Source organism: Gymnoscopelus microlampas (genome assembly GCF_963454915.1).
Source record: "Gymnoscopelus microlampas genome assembly, chromosome: 14".
NCBI classification, from domain to species: Eukaryota; Metazoa; Chordata; class Actinopteri; order Myctophiformes; family Myctophidae; genus Gymnoscopelus; species Gymnoscopelus microlampas.
Window position 1 is genome coordinate 15,289,924 of NC_139951.1, and position 12,169 is coordinate 15,302,092.

Below are 12,169 nucleotides of genomic sequence, written 5' to 3' on the forward strand. Positions count from 1 at the left end.
GAACTAATGTCTGTGGGCTTGTATCTTTTGCTGAACTCCAAGTAAACTTGCTCAAAAAGTCCAACCTTGCTCCATTCTACAAAAACATAAAGGCCAACTTGGTTTGTACGGTATGTCATGTTTTTGTTGTACTTATTAGATAAAGCATATCTTTTTAACGAAGAAAGTGTAGCACCTCTTTTGCTTTGTCCTGTGTGAAGGCAGCGTCTCGACTCTGTCTGTTCGCACAGCTTGTTTAACCTCTTAATGTCCGCGCTCAAAGGTTATCAGTGGTAAGTACTCTCTGTAACCTTAGCTGAAAAGGGGATTTCAGAGAGGGATAGTTACTGACAGTACGAGGATCAATGAGGGGCTGCAGTGGTGGAAAGTAACTAAGTACATTTACTTAAGTACTGTACTTAAGAACCATTTTGAGGTATTTTTTACTTTACTTGGGTATTTCCAATTTTCTGTACTTTTACTTCTACTCCACTACATCTCAGAGGAAAATATTACACTTAAGCCACTTCAATATTTTGACAACTTTAGTTACTTTATAGATTTAGATTATTATTGCAAAACAAAAAACATACATTAACCACTTCAGCTCTGTATACATTTCGGCCGTTTGAAAATAGCCAATCTACTAGCTCACAACAAGCTTGTAGATCTGCTATTTTCAAAAGATTTGTATACATATGAAACCTTTGACATTCTGCATAATGAGTACTTTTACTTTTGGTACTTGAATTACATTTTGATGCCAATACTTTTGTACTTTAGTAATACTTAAGTACAAGTACATTTTGCATTCTGGACTTTTGCGTGCAACAGTATTTCTACGTTGCATTATTGATACATTTACTTAAGTAAAGAAATTGGGTAGTACTTTTTCCACCACTGAGGGGCTGAACTACTTCATGTTTAAAACTGGAGGGAAATATGCCAGTGGCCATGTAGCTGTTGACAGTAGATAAAATACTCGGTGCAGCTCTCTTAAATAGCTCGATTAGGCTTTGATTGGGGGGATCGCATCTAGTGGACAGGTGCAGGATGTCAAATGAGATACAGCAACCCGCAAGGGCCAAAGGTGAAAGGGTCTTCAAAAGAGCTCAGCACAGCTGAACTGTCTGAACGAACTGATAAGTGGTCAGCAAGGGGGGGGTGGGGGTGCTGGGGGTGTGGTACCTGATATTATCAACCCAAATCTCTGCACTGTTCAGTAGCATGAATGTATGAATGTAATTCACATTGAACAGGCGCCCCTTGAGTAACGGTAGTTGTGTTATTTGTCGCATTTGACGACTTCATCCTGACATTGGATCTTTTAAAACTTCTTTCGCGAACGGGAACGACAACATGTTTTCACATTCTCTTAGCTTTAGGCTTGTTTATTTACTGTTTTATATAGTTGGTGACACATCCGAGCGGATCGCTGCTCTCTATACTGCTTAAATCCACTTAAAACGCTCTGGAGGTTTGGAGATTGCTGATGCCTTTGTGTCCATCTCCGTCTGTCTCACTCACGCGCACTCTCTCACACACACACACACACACACACAAGCGCAAGCACAAACACACACACGCGCAGGGCCCCTCCTTCTCTCGCAAACACTCAAGTTTGATTGATGAGGAAATAGCCGGCAAATTGCGGTGTCCGTTCTGATGGATTACATCATTTGGCCCAATGTGCTGATCACGTATGCCAAACAAGAGCCCCTCCTCCTCGCTCCGTTTCCCTTTGGCTCACAATTGATCAGCGGGAGTTTGAGGGTTTCCAGGCCGCTTTGAATTTAATGCATGAGGAAAGGAAAGCAGTTGACACAGCTCTCTGCTGGCCGCTCCCCCCCCTGCCTGTCCTACCCTGCCCCTCCGTACCTCCATCCATCTTTATCTCAGGAAGTCCTAGGCTGTGACAGATCCAGTGACTCTGTTTGTTTGCCCCCTCACACACACACACACACACTCTCATAAACACACACTCTCTCTCATGCGCACACACACACACACACACACACACACACACACACACACACACACACACACACACACACACACACACACACACGCACACGTTTGTTTTAATATACTTGTGGGGACATGAGCATTTTAAGGACCCCGATTTTATTAAATTAATTGTTTTTGCCGTTTTTGACCCCTAAGCGAAAATAGCCGATCTTGTAGATCTGTTATTTTTGATGCACGACACCAGCGCGCAACTAAGTATGAGGTGTAACTCTAACCTTATCCCCTAAACCTAACCTCTAAATGAATAACCCTAACCTCCATCTGAATCTTTTCTAATCTTTAACTATAAAAATCCTTTTTAAATGATAAAACATCCATTTCTCTTGTGAAAATGGTCGTCCTAGCATTGTCCATTTCTCAAATTCTACTAGGCCTATCATTGTATTTGCGGGGACATTTGGCTTTTTAATTTGCTATTTAAGAATAGCAATACAAGCACACACACACACACACACACACACACACACACACACACACACACACACACACACACACACACACACACACACACACACACACACACAGAGCGTGTGTTAACTGCATGCTCTGCTTTTAGACAGAGTATTCTTTACACAGGATCAATTACAACGGGAGAGTTATTGAAGAAGAGACTAAGGGAGATGGGCAGTGACTGTCAACCCCCTGACATCCTCTATCAGCGTTCCATGTTGTCATCTGGCGATGGCAGAGCTGCCTGCGAGGTAGTGTTCACTTCGTCGAACTAAAACTATGAAGAAAAATGTTCGTCGACTACCTTTTTCCACTGACGAAAATGACATAAAAACTAAATGAAAACTAAGCCATGATGACTAAAACTATTGACTACATATATTGACGGTTTTGCCAACAAATAAAAACTAGACAGTCTACAACTCACTACGCGTCGCGCGCAGTTAAGTTTAAATCAGGCACACCCTCACGGCCTGCCAAAATACTAAACTCTTATGATATTTAGTCCATTAAAACTAGACTAAAACTAAAACATTTCAGATGGCAAAAATATGACAAAAACTAAATGGAATTTTATTCAAAAGACAAACTAAATCAATGTTTGCTGTTAAAATGAACACTGCCGTGAGGCCGTGGCAGCGGTGGTTCAGCCCTTTTGTTTCTAAAAAATGCCATGATATTTCTGAGCCTCTGGCGTTTGTGTGCAATTTTATTCAGAGAACACCATAGAAAAGAATCAACATTTCTGAGGAGCATAACAAAAAATCGTTTCTTTCAGTCCTCGCATTACACCGCACAATGTACCTTACTCTTGAAGGCGTAAACAAAACCCAGAAAAGGCCAGAGGCCTCCGGTTAAGGTGACAGAGAGTGGTGTTGAGTGTGTGTGTGTGTGTGTGTGTGTGTGTGTGTGTGTCTGTGTGTGTGTGTGTGTGTGTGTGTGTGTGTGTGTGTGTGTGTGTGTGTGTGTGTGTGTGTGTCTGTCACGTGTGCTGGCACCGGAGAGCCATGCATATTCCTCAATCAAAATTACAGGCCCTAACATGTGTAAACAGCTCTGCCAGGGCCTTGTTCTCCCAGCGGCTTATTTGGTGGAACCCATCCAAGCGTCACCTCATATTCAAATCATCTGACAGGTGAGGAGGAGAGGGAGGAGAGGTGGGAGGGATGGGAGGGGTGGGGGAGAAGTGGCTGCAGACGAATTGATTGATGGGCCAATGGCACGCAGCGGCGGGCGGGTTTATGAGCCAGAGCGAATCTGAATATTGAGAGCGCGGCCGGCCGTCGTGTCACACTTGCCCATAATATTATGAATTATTTGACAACGCATTATGTTGGAGATCTGTCACGCAAAAAAAGAAAGAAAAAAAGATGAGTGCCCCCCCCCCACCACACACACACACCCTACATCGGTTGAAATTACAAGGCTGCAGTGCGCTGACGAACAACCCCCCGCCCACCCGATACTTGAATTCTATGGGGACTGTTCTGACATGGGGGCCCAGCATCACTAACTCAGAGTTAGTGACTGCCAAAACAAAACAACTATCACTATGCACAGATTCCATTGGTCTGCACATGCATTCCATCGCATCTGCACTTTCCATCTGGAGAAAGGCTTTTTTTCTGGCGTTTTTTTTTTTTGCAGACAGACAAGAGTTTAGAACAATTTGCGCCCTGAGATGTCACAAGCTGTGACAGGAGCAAGGATCCTGGGTAATCTAAATCTCAGGAATGACGCTCCATAGTGGAAGCGCTCCACCCCCGGTGTTCACTGGTGTCTCTGCTCCCAGCTGACATTCTATTAGAGCCCGACCGATACATCGGACAGGCCGATATACAGAATAGGACGGGTCATTATTTGACTGTTTCGGCAACATCGGTATCGGCAATTAAGCACCTGGTGCGTCCTGATTTGTAACCTCTTTCACAGTGTTGTCCCTATTGGGCATATCATAGGTGGAATTCGTGACACATTGTGCGCTTGTACATTGATGTTCCAACCCCAGTGTTCACTACTGTCTCTGCTCCCAGCTGACATTTTATAGAGTTCCCTGCTCTTTCTTTTTTTTTTTTACCATTCCACAGAGGTTATTGTGCCTATAAACACGCCACCTCTGGTCCATCCTTAGGCTGTCTTACACCGGGAGAGAAATGGTCTTTGCTAATGGCTTCCACCTGGCCCTGGTGCTGCTCTCCGGCAGAGCCCTTCATTGAGTTCCACTCACTCAAACCAAGTAGCCGTCCGTCTGTCGGATTACCATGGAATTCACTGTGTACCTTCATACTCCCTGGAGGATGAACCCTACTGGTTTTAGTGACTCGCACAGCCTTTCCTCTAGCTCCACCCATAGGCCAAAATGTCCGATTGCACACAAGATATGTCACAATCGAATTGGTGGATTGCCATGAAACCATGAAAGTGAATTCATACTTCCTGTAGGAGGATCTCTAACCATTTGAGTGCCCCCCTGACCTTTCCTCTGTAGCACCACCCTCAGGCCAAAATGTGAACTTTGCATGCTAGATTATTTCATAATTGAATAGGCGATGAACCCTTCTCTAGCGCATTGCTAGAATATTATGTTGGGAGTAAAGAGCAGCATGGCCTCTAGGGGCTACTAGCATGGCTTTTATATTACCGTTGTTTAAGTAATTAAATCCTATGTACTATGTACTGGGATCTCCCAGGGCTCTATACGTGGCCCCTTTTGTTTCCTCAACACTAAATCTCTTCACCGAAAAAAGCAGACCTACAAGCTCACAACGCATCGCAGCATGTGCTGTGAGATTGTAGATTTGCTGATCTCTCTGCCGACTGTTCGCCCCCCAGAATAGGGCACTAAGGTTCATGTTGTTAATGTTTCTTTGCAGTTTTGTTATCCATTTTCAGTTGACAGGAGGGATGGCTTGTGACATATATAGGCCTTGAGCAGGTTTGAAATCCAAGATGTCGAGAATATGTGTCACAAACGGTTTACCCTTGACTACAGTGGTTTCCCCTTTCACGTTGTCAATTCACCGTCACTTTCTTTTGTGGTGCTGAGTGACATTAACGTCACAAAGTATTGTCAAGCGATATAAAGGGGGCCAGCATAGCGCTTGCATACGGCTGTTTGACTACGTAATGTCCAGTCCAGAGCTAAAAGAACAGTGGTGGCTTGTCTGGAAACAAGCTCTATTTTAACTTATACAGTCCACCAAGAAAATACAAAAATAAACCAGTTTCTGATTAAAATTACATTCTGGTGAGAAATATGCCATGCACTTGCTCAATTATATTATAATTAATGATTAATGATGAATTCATTTCTGAACCAACATCTAGTTTAAAAGTTGATAATATTCAGGAGTTTCCATAGAGTTATATTGGAATCTGTTATTTTTTTATTTTTTTTTAATTTTTATCCCACGATTTTGTAACCCCTATTTTTTCACCCAGTGCCAATGCCTAAGCGTGTAATCCTGGGCACTACCTTCCCTCTGCCAACCTAGGGAGGCCAGGGCCGAGCTCATGCCTCCTTCAATGCATGAGAGCCGTCTGACCTTCTTATCACCCGACAGGGGAGAGTTTCCCTGGTTGGACGTAGCGCGTGGAAGGAACACGTTATTCCAACCAGTTCCCTTCCCCTCCATCAGGCGCCCCGGCTGGGAATCTGTTATTTTAACTACCCCTAGATTTTCTTCTCTTGCTCACTTGTAAATTAGGTTTTCAGGCTCCTCCATATAGTGCTGATTCAGAATCAGTCCTTAGAAATATATAGAATCAAATTCCTGCCCCCACAACGTTACACTATATCAGACAGCAAAACAGGCCAAACTGTACTGTTTTAATCATAATATTATATTATCAGTGCAACAAATGCAGCTATAATTTTACTTTGTAATGCAGGTGCTTTGCTGAGAGCCGATCTATGCCTGTATTTTACACAAAACCATTTGTCTGGTGAGAGCCTGACCCATTTACCTGAATAACCATCACGATAACATGCATTTGGAGCAGCCTTTTGTGTGTTGACTCTCAGATCGTTCATTCTTTTCCCACCACAGGGCCTAAAACCAATCATTACATCAAACCTACGTGATCCAAATAGGGAACACGCTGTACCTCACGTGTGGACGCGTGTGTGTACATTTGCCTGCACGTGTCATAATGTGTATTTTAACGTCCGAACATTTGAATGAGAAGAGTCGGCGCCCTCGTTTATTCCTCTTTGATGCCCTTCGGTTGGTTGGGTGGGGGGATGTTCAGCACAGCCGTGTGCGTCGAACGCACCGGTCCGAGGGCGAGCTCTATAACGACTCAAAAGGTTGCTAATCCTACCATCATTTAGATGTTAGCCGCGCTCCGGCAAAACAGTGGAGGAAACAGATCGTTGGCCCTCTAAATAGCAATCAATGCTTGATTTCTACCTCCATCGCCTCCCCCTACCCCACGCTCCCCACGCATCATCTGGTGTATGTGTGTGTGTGTACAGTGTCAGCCATGTTCTTTTTCCTCTGAGGGTCTCTTTGACTAACCCCCCCACCCTCCTCCCCGCAACCCCTCTTCCTCTGAGGACAGCCAGCTAAGAACCGAGCAGCATATCAAAGAGTGGGAGGGCACAGCCAGGCCACTGGGTTTCTGGCAAAATCATCTCAATAAATAAATATCACAAGACACCGCCGGTGGGCAAGGCTTTGATGTGTGTGTATGTGTTGAGGGGGTGGGGGTGGTGGGTGGGGTGGGGATTGAGCCCCATCCTCTTTCTTTTTCGGCCTCCTGTACAGGAGCCTCTCTCCTCCTGCGTCTTGGGTCCCGGTCCGCTTGCTCTTGACAAAATGGCTCATCATGTGTGCATCATGTCTACGCGGTGGTATCAAGTGGCATCATGTTAGATGTTTTGTCATGCTGTACTTTGTTTGTACCTTTAACCTTATCATCATTCATGACTTTTAACAGTTTTTATTGTTGATTATTCAGAAATGCACTTATTTACTATTGGTATTGAATGTGTTTATTGTGAGATTTAGTGTGAAAAGTCTATTTCCTGCCCAGGTATAATGAGCACTCCTCTGAGGGGTGGAGAGACAGGAAATGTGTCCCTGTGATTGGAGTATGATGCTGTGCTCCTTCTGACTCCCAGGTGTTATACATTATCATTAGCCAATCATTTTTGTATACGTATATATGTTCCTTTTGTCTGTCATTATAATATTTGCCTGATGAAGACCGAAAAAGGGTCGAAACGTTGCGCCAGTAAGTACGTTTTTGGAGCTTAAAAACAGTGTGCGGATGTTTTTATCTTCTCCTCGATTCGTGGTGGTATTGCCAGCACGTGAATGTTGAGGTGCGGGGTGCTTGTTTGTTTGTGTTGAAGACACTTGCAGTTTTTGTCGCATGCTCGTTCCCGGTTTACAGCACATATACGTGCACCAAGAGAATTAACCACTTTTAACGTGGTGTCTGTATTTTGGGGACGTCGTTATAGGCATACCTCAAAAATAGTGAAAATATGTTGGTCTACAAGCTCACAACGCATTGCAATGTGATGTGTTGTAGATTGCCTATTTTCGCTGTGCAACAATGTCATACGACAAAGTATAAACTAGGGCTTCTGTGGTTAAAGCAAGGCCTCTATTTTCACTCACAATGATTACAGCCAAGTAATCACAGTCACAGCCAAACAAGTGTTTTCCATTATTTTCTAGTGTCAGTTTCATTTCTCTGAATTCTGAAGGGTCAAATGAGAAAGGGGTTCTTGTATGGAGAGGATCACAAATGCTGTATCTTAACTGCAATTGAATTGCCTTTTTGATGATCTCTTCCTAGATACTAAGCAATATCTCACAATGTCCATATAAAATGAAAACAAGAACAAAGGTCTCCATTGTCATAGTTTGCAACGATAACAACCCACTATAGTGCTGGGCGATATGACTTCAAATCAATATCACGATTATTTCAAAACGTTTTCCTCGACTACGATGAATTATTATTATTTGTAATTTTTTAAGTGAAAATAGCAGATAAACAAGCTCACAATGCTATTTTCACTATAATGCACACCAGTGACACCATTGAACAACAAGGTATAATACAGGGTTAAGTGGTTAATCAGAATCAAACGACCAATTAAAACATTTGTTGATATACTGTAGAAATAAAAAATATTTGAAACATATCTGCCTCTTGAATAATTGAATAATCTACATGAGCAAGATTAATTAATTTGGTTATTGTTTCTAAATATCGGTTTTGATTTATTTTCAGTTAATTGCCCCCAGCCCCCACCCACACAAACACACAACCCCACCCACTCACCCCCTTTCTCAACATTCACCCCTGACTGTAATTGCGTTGTGATCCGGGCAATTACCTGTGTAATCTGCTATTAGAGTTAACAAGGCCGTTAAGGAAGCAGTCGCCAGGGAGTTTTCTACTCCTGGAGAAAAAAATATATAATTGCTCAAGAGAATGTCACCGTGCATGGTGTCTTCTTGTCCCAACTTTGTTGAAAATGGGAATGCGTAGGCTCTTGCTGGCTGTTGCCTCAGTCTGTTAACCCACACACATGTTTTGTTTGTCAGATGACCCTCAGGGGTGAATTGCAATGTGACTTTCATGGGAAAAAAGCACAACACTGGACAACGGAGACTGATTTCTCTCTCTCTCTCCCTTCTTCTATTTTCCGAAGGAAGACGTAACTACTTAAGCCCTATTTTATGCTTTGCTGCGCAACAGTTTTGCGTGATAATACCCAATATACAAGATCACCAGTTACGAATATTTGCATTAACTTGGGCTAAAAGGATCACACAAAAAAAGTCCTGGGGACTTGTTTCGATTGTGGAAACAAGTCCCACAATGTATTCAATTCATCAACAGAGCAAAATATTCATCTATAACGACATGCCCATAAGGGGACGTGGTTTTAACCGTATCCCTGTGTCTGCGAGCGTTGAATTGAATGTAGCAACTACTGTAACTTGTGTAAAAGTAGAATTGGTGGCACAGATGTGAATAGAACTGTAATAAGAAAGTACAGACAGACCACCGTGATGGACCTCACCCACCAACCTGACAGGGGCAATGTCAGGTATTTTTCCTTGCAAAATATAAAAGGCCTACAGTCTTAACAAGCTGGTCTGAAGAAGCCAGACATCTTCGCTCTCTCTCTCTCTCTCTCTCTCTCTCTCTCTCTCTCTCTCTCTCTCTCTCTCTCTCTCTCACACGCTCTGTTTTGCTCAGTTTGCATTTCTGTGAGACTCAACTTATACTTGACAAAAGTATAGCTCACTTATATAAAAAAGGAAACAGTGAAAGGAAGACTTTGCAATGATTGTTTCAGTGAAGGTCCTTACACACCGGAGGGGCGTTTTTTTGTGCGATTGATTTGCCAGAGGCCCTGGTTGTCCCAGGTTCGAGGCCAGGCCAGGCCAGCAATGTGTCGATGTGTGTCCCTGAGCAAGACCCCTAATTGCTGACCGAGCACTGTATAATGGTTACTCACTGCTCCTAGTTCTAGAATGGACAAATGCGGAGGACAAATTTACACGTAAGTGTAAATATACACATAAGTGTATATTTACACAGTGACAAAAAAACACCCCAAGGAGTGGGGACTATTCTATCTATTCTATCTGATATGATCTTTGCCGAGTTTGCAGTCAGTCGGTTCTATATATGGGCACGCTCATATATATATATGGGCATAGCGGTCTGATCTGCAGTTCTGGACAACGGGATCTCCATATATTGCCGTATCAGTAGGATTGGCGGTACTGGACAACCGGCTATTCGACCGACTCGACGCCTGGCACTGCACTCCCTCGAGTCCTCGCCGATGTGAGTTTGAAGTCGGTCTGTCCCATATATGGTAATACCGGTCGGGTCTGCGGTGATTCTGGACAGCCTATCTGGACGACTTGACGCTGGGGGCGCGGCAGTTCCTCTGGGCGTCGGCATAGTTCGTCGGATAGTTCTCGAGATACATGAACTACAGACAGACGTTCAGAGATTCCGCACGTTTATAGTAGGATTATTATTACTATTAATTATTTAGGATGATTATGATTATTCCTTTATTTGCGTTTTGTTTTACACATATTTAACTAAGAACACAGAGGTCATGCCGTCCTTCCCCTTGAGTGACCTGCCTGGTTAAATAAAGGTTAGATAAGTAAATGAATGAATGAAACAAAAATCAACAGAAACAACAGACTCCTGGTTGGTCTCATGGGAGAACTGGAAATTGGTCCTGAAACATGGCTGACACTTGGTATGGAGGTGTGTGTGTGTGTGTGTGTGTGGGGGGGGGGGGGGGGGGGGGGGAATAGCCTGGAGGGTGAAATGTAGGTACATTAAGCTCAGCTAGTGGTCAATAATGCTTAGCCCCATCACTATTGAGGCGATTGAGAGGTGTGTGTGTGTGTGTGTGTGTGCGTGTGTGTGTGTGTGTGTGTGTGTGTGTGTGTGTGTGTGTGTGTGTGTGTGTGTGTGTGTGTGTGTGTGTGTGTGTGTGTGCGCATAACACGTGACTGTCAAGTGCAGGGGTTAAATAGAGTCTCTCAGTGGAGGTGGGGTTGGGTGGGGGGGGGGGCATTATTGACTGCTGAACAGCGCAAATTAAATTTCAACAAGCCTCTTCAGTTGAACAATGCAGGCGGCTTATTGTTGCAAAGGGAAAAGGCCTTGGACGCTTTTACCCCGAGGCCTCCCCTCCCAACATGCTTTCACCTCCATGGAAGTGCGCCGCTACTCTTTTGTCATCCGCAAGTCTCTATTTCAGTCGGTGCATCGGGACAATTATTTCCGTGCCGATTGCGAGCCGCACTCATTCATCTTGTATTTGTAAAGCCTGAGTTATAGTCGGCTGTGCGTGGCTGCTGTGTGCCGACAATAGCCGATCTACAAGCTCACCGTGAGCTTGTAGATCTGCTATTTTTGGCGCGAGAGATGTAAACCAGGCTGAACAGGGAGGGTAGGTATGCAAACAGGAAATGGCTTTTGTTTGTTATCCCCCCCTCCACCCAGATTCTTTTTCTGATGACACTTGTGTGCAGCCATTAGTTCCCATCCCTGTGTAGATTTAAACGTGCATGTGTATAGTCTGTGTGCCGACACTGAGCAAGTCAAGCAGCCTGAGTTAAACAAGAGGCTTCATTGTTAATTTGAGCATCCCGGCTTATTAGTTGGGTTTTGATCTATCGGAGGCGGCCGGGTGTCATCCCATCGTCTTCCCACTTTGAATGCAACAAGTGACAAAAGGGCCTCCCACACACGATAAGCTGCCGCTGTGTGTGATTGCCGGCACGCTGAGACACACGGAAGTGTCAGCACTAATCTCCTTTAAAATGGCTCTCTTGTCTTGCAACCCGTGCTCACAGCATATCCGCAACACTGTAATTGTCTCTGCTCCGACAGACTTGCCGTCCCACTTTCGCAGCACTTTTGTTTCTTATATCGGGAGTGTCGGCGCACCGAGTGAAGTTGTGATGCATTGTACTCGACGGAGGAGTCGAAAATCGGTTGAAATGTTTTTACCTGCTATTCTCAGCCGCACATCAATAAGCGTTGCGCTTTCTAATTTCGCCTTTTGCTTAAAGAGGTGAGACTAAGCAGTGTGCTGTATTTATACACTACTGTATCTCCTCGTACGCTGACAGCCTTGGGATAAAACCCACAATAATATAAAGAGGCAAAGTGACTGAGAATGTTGAATCTCTAAAGC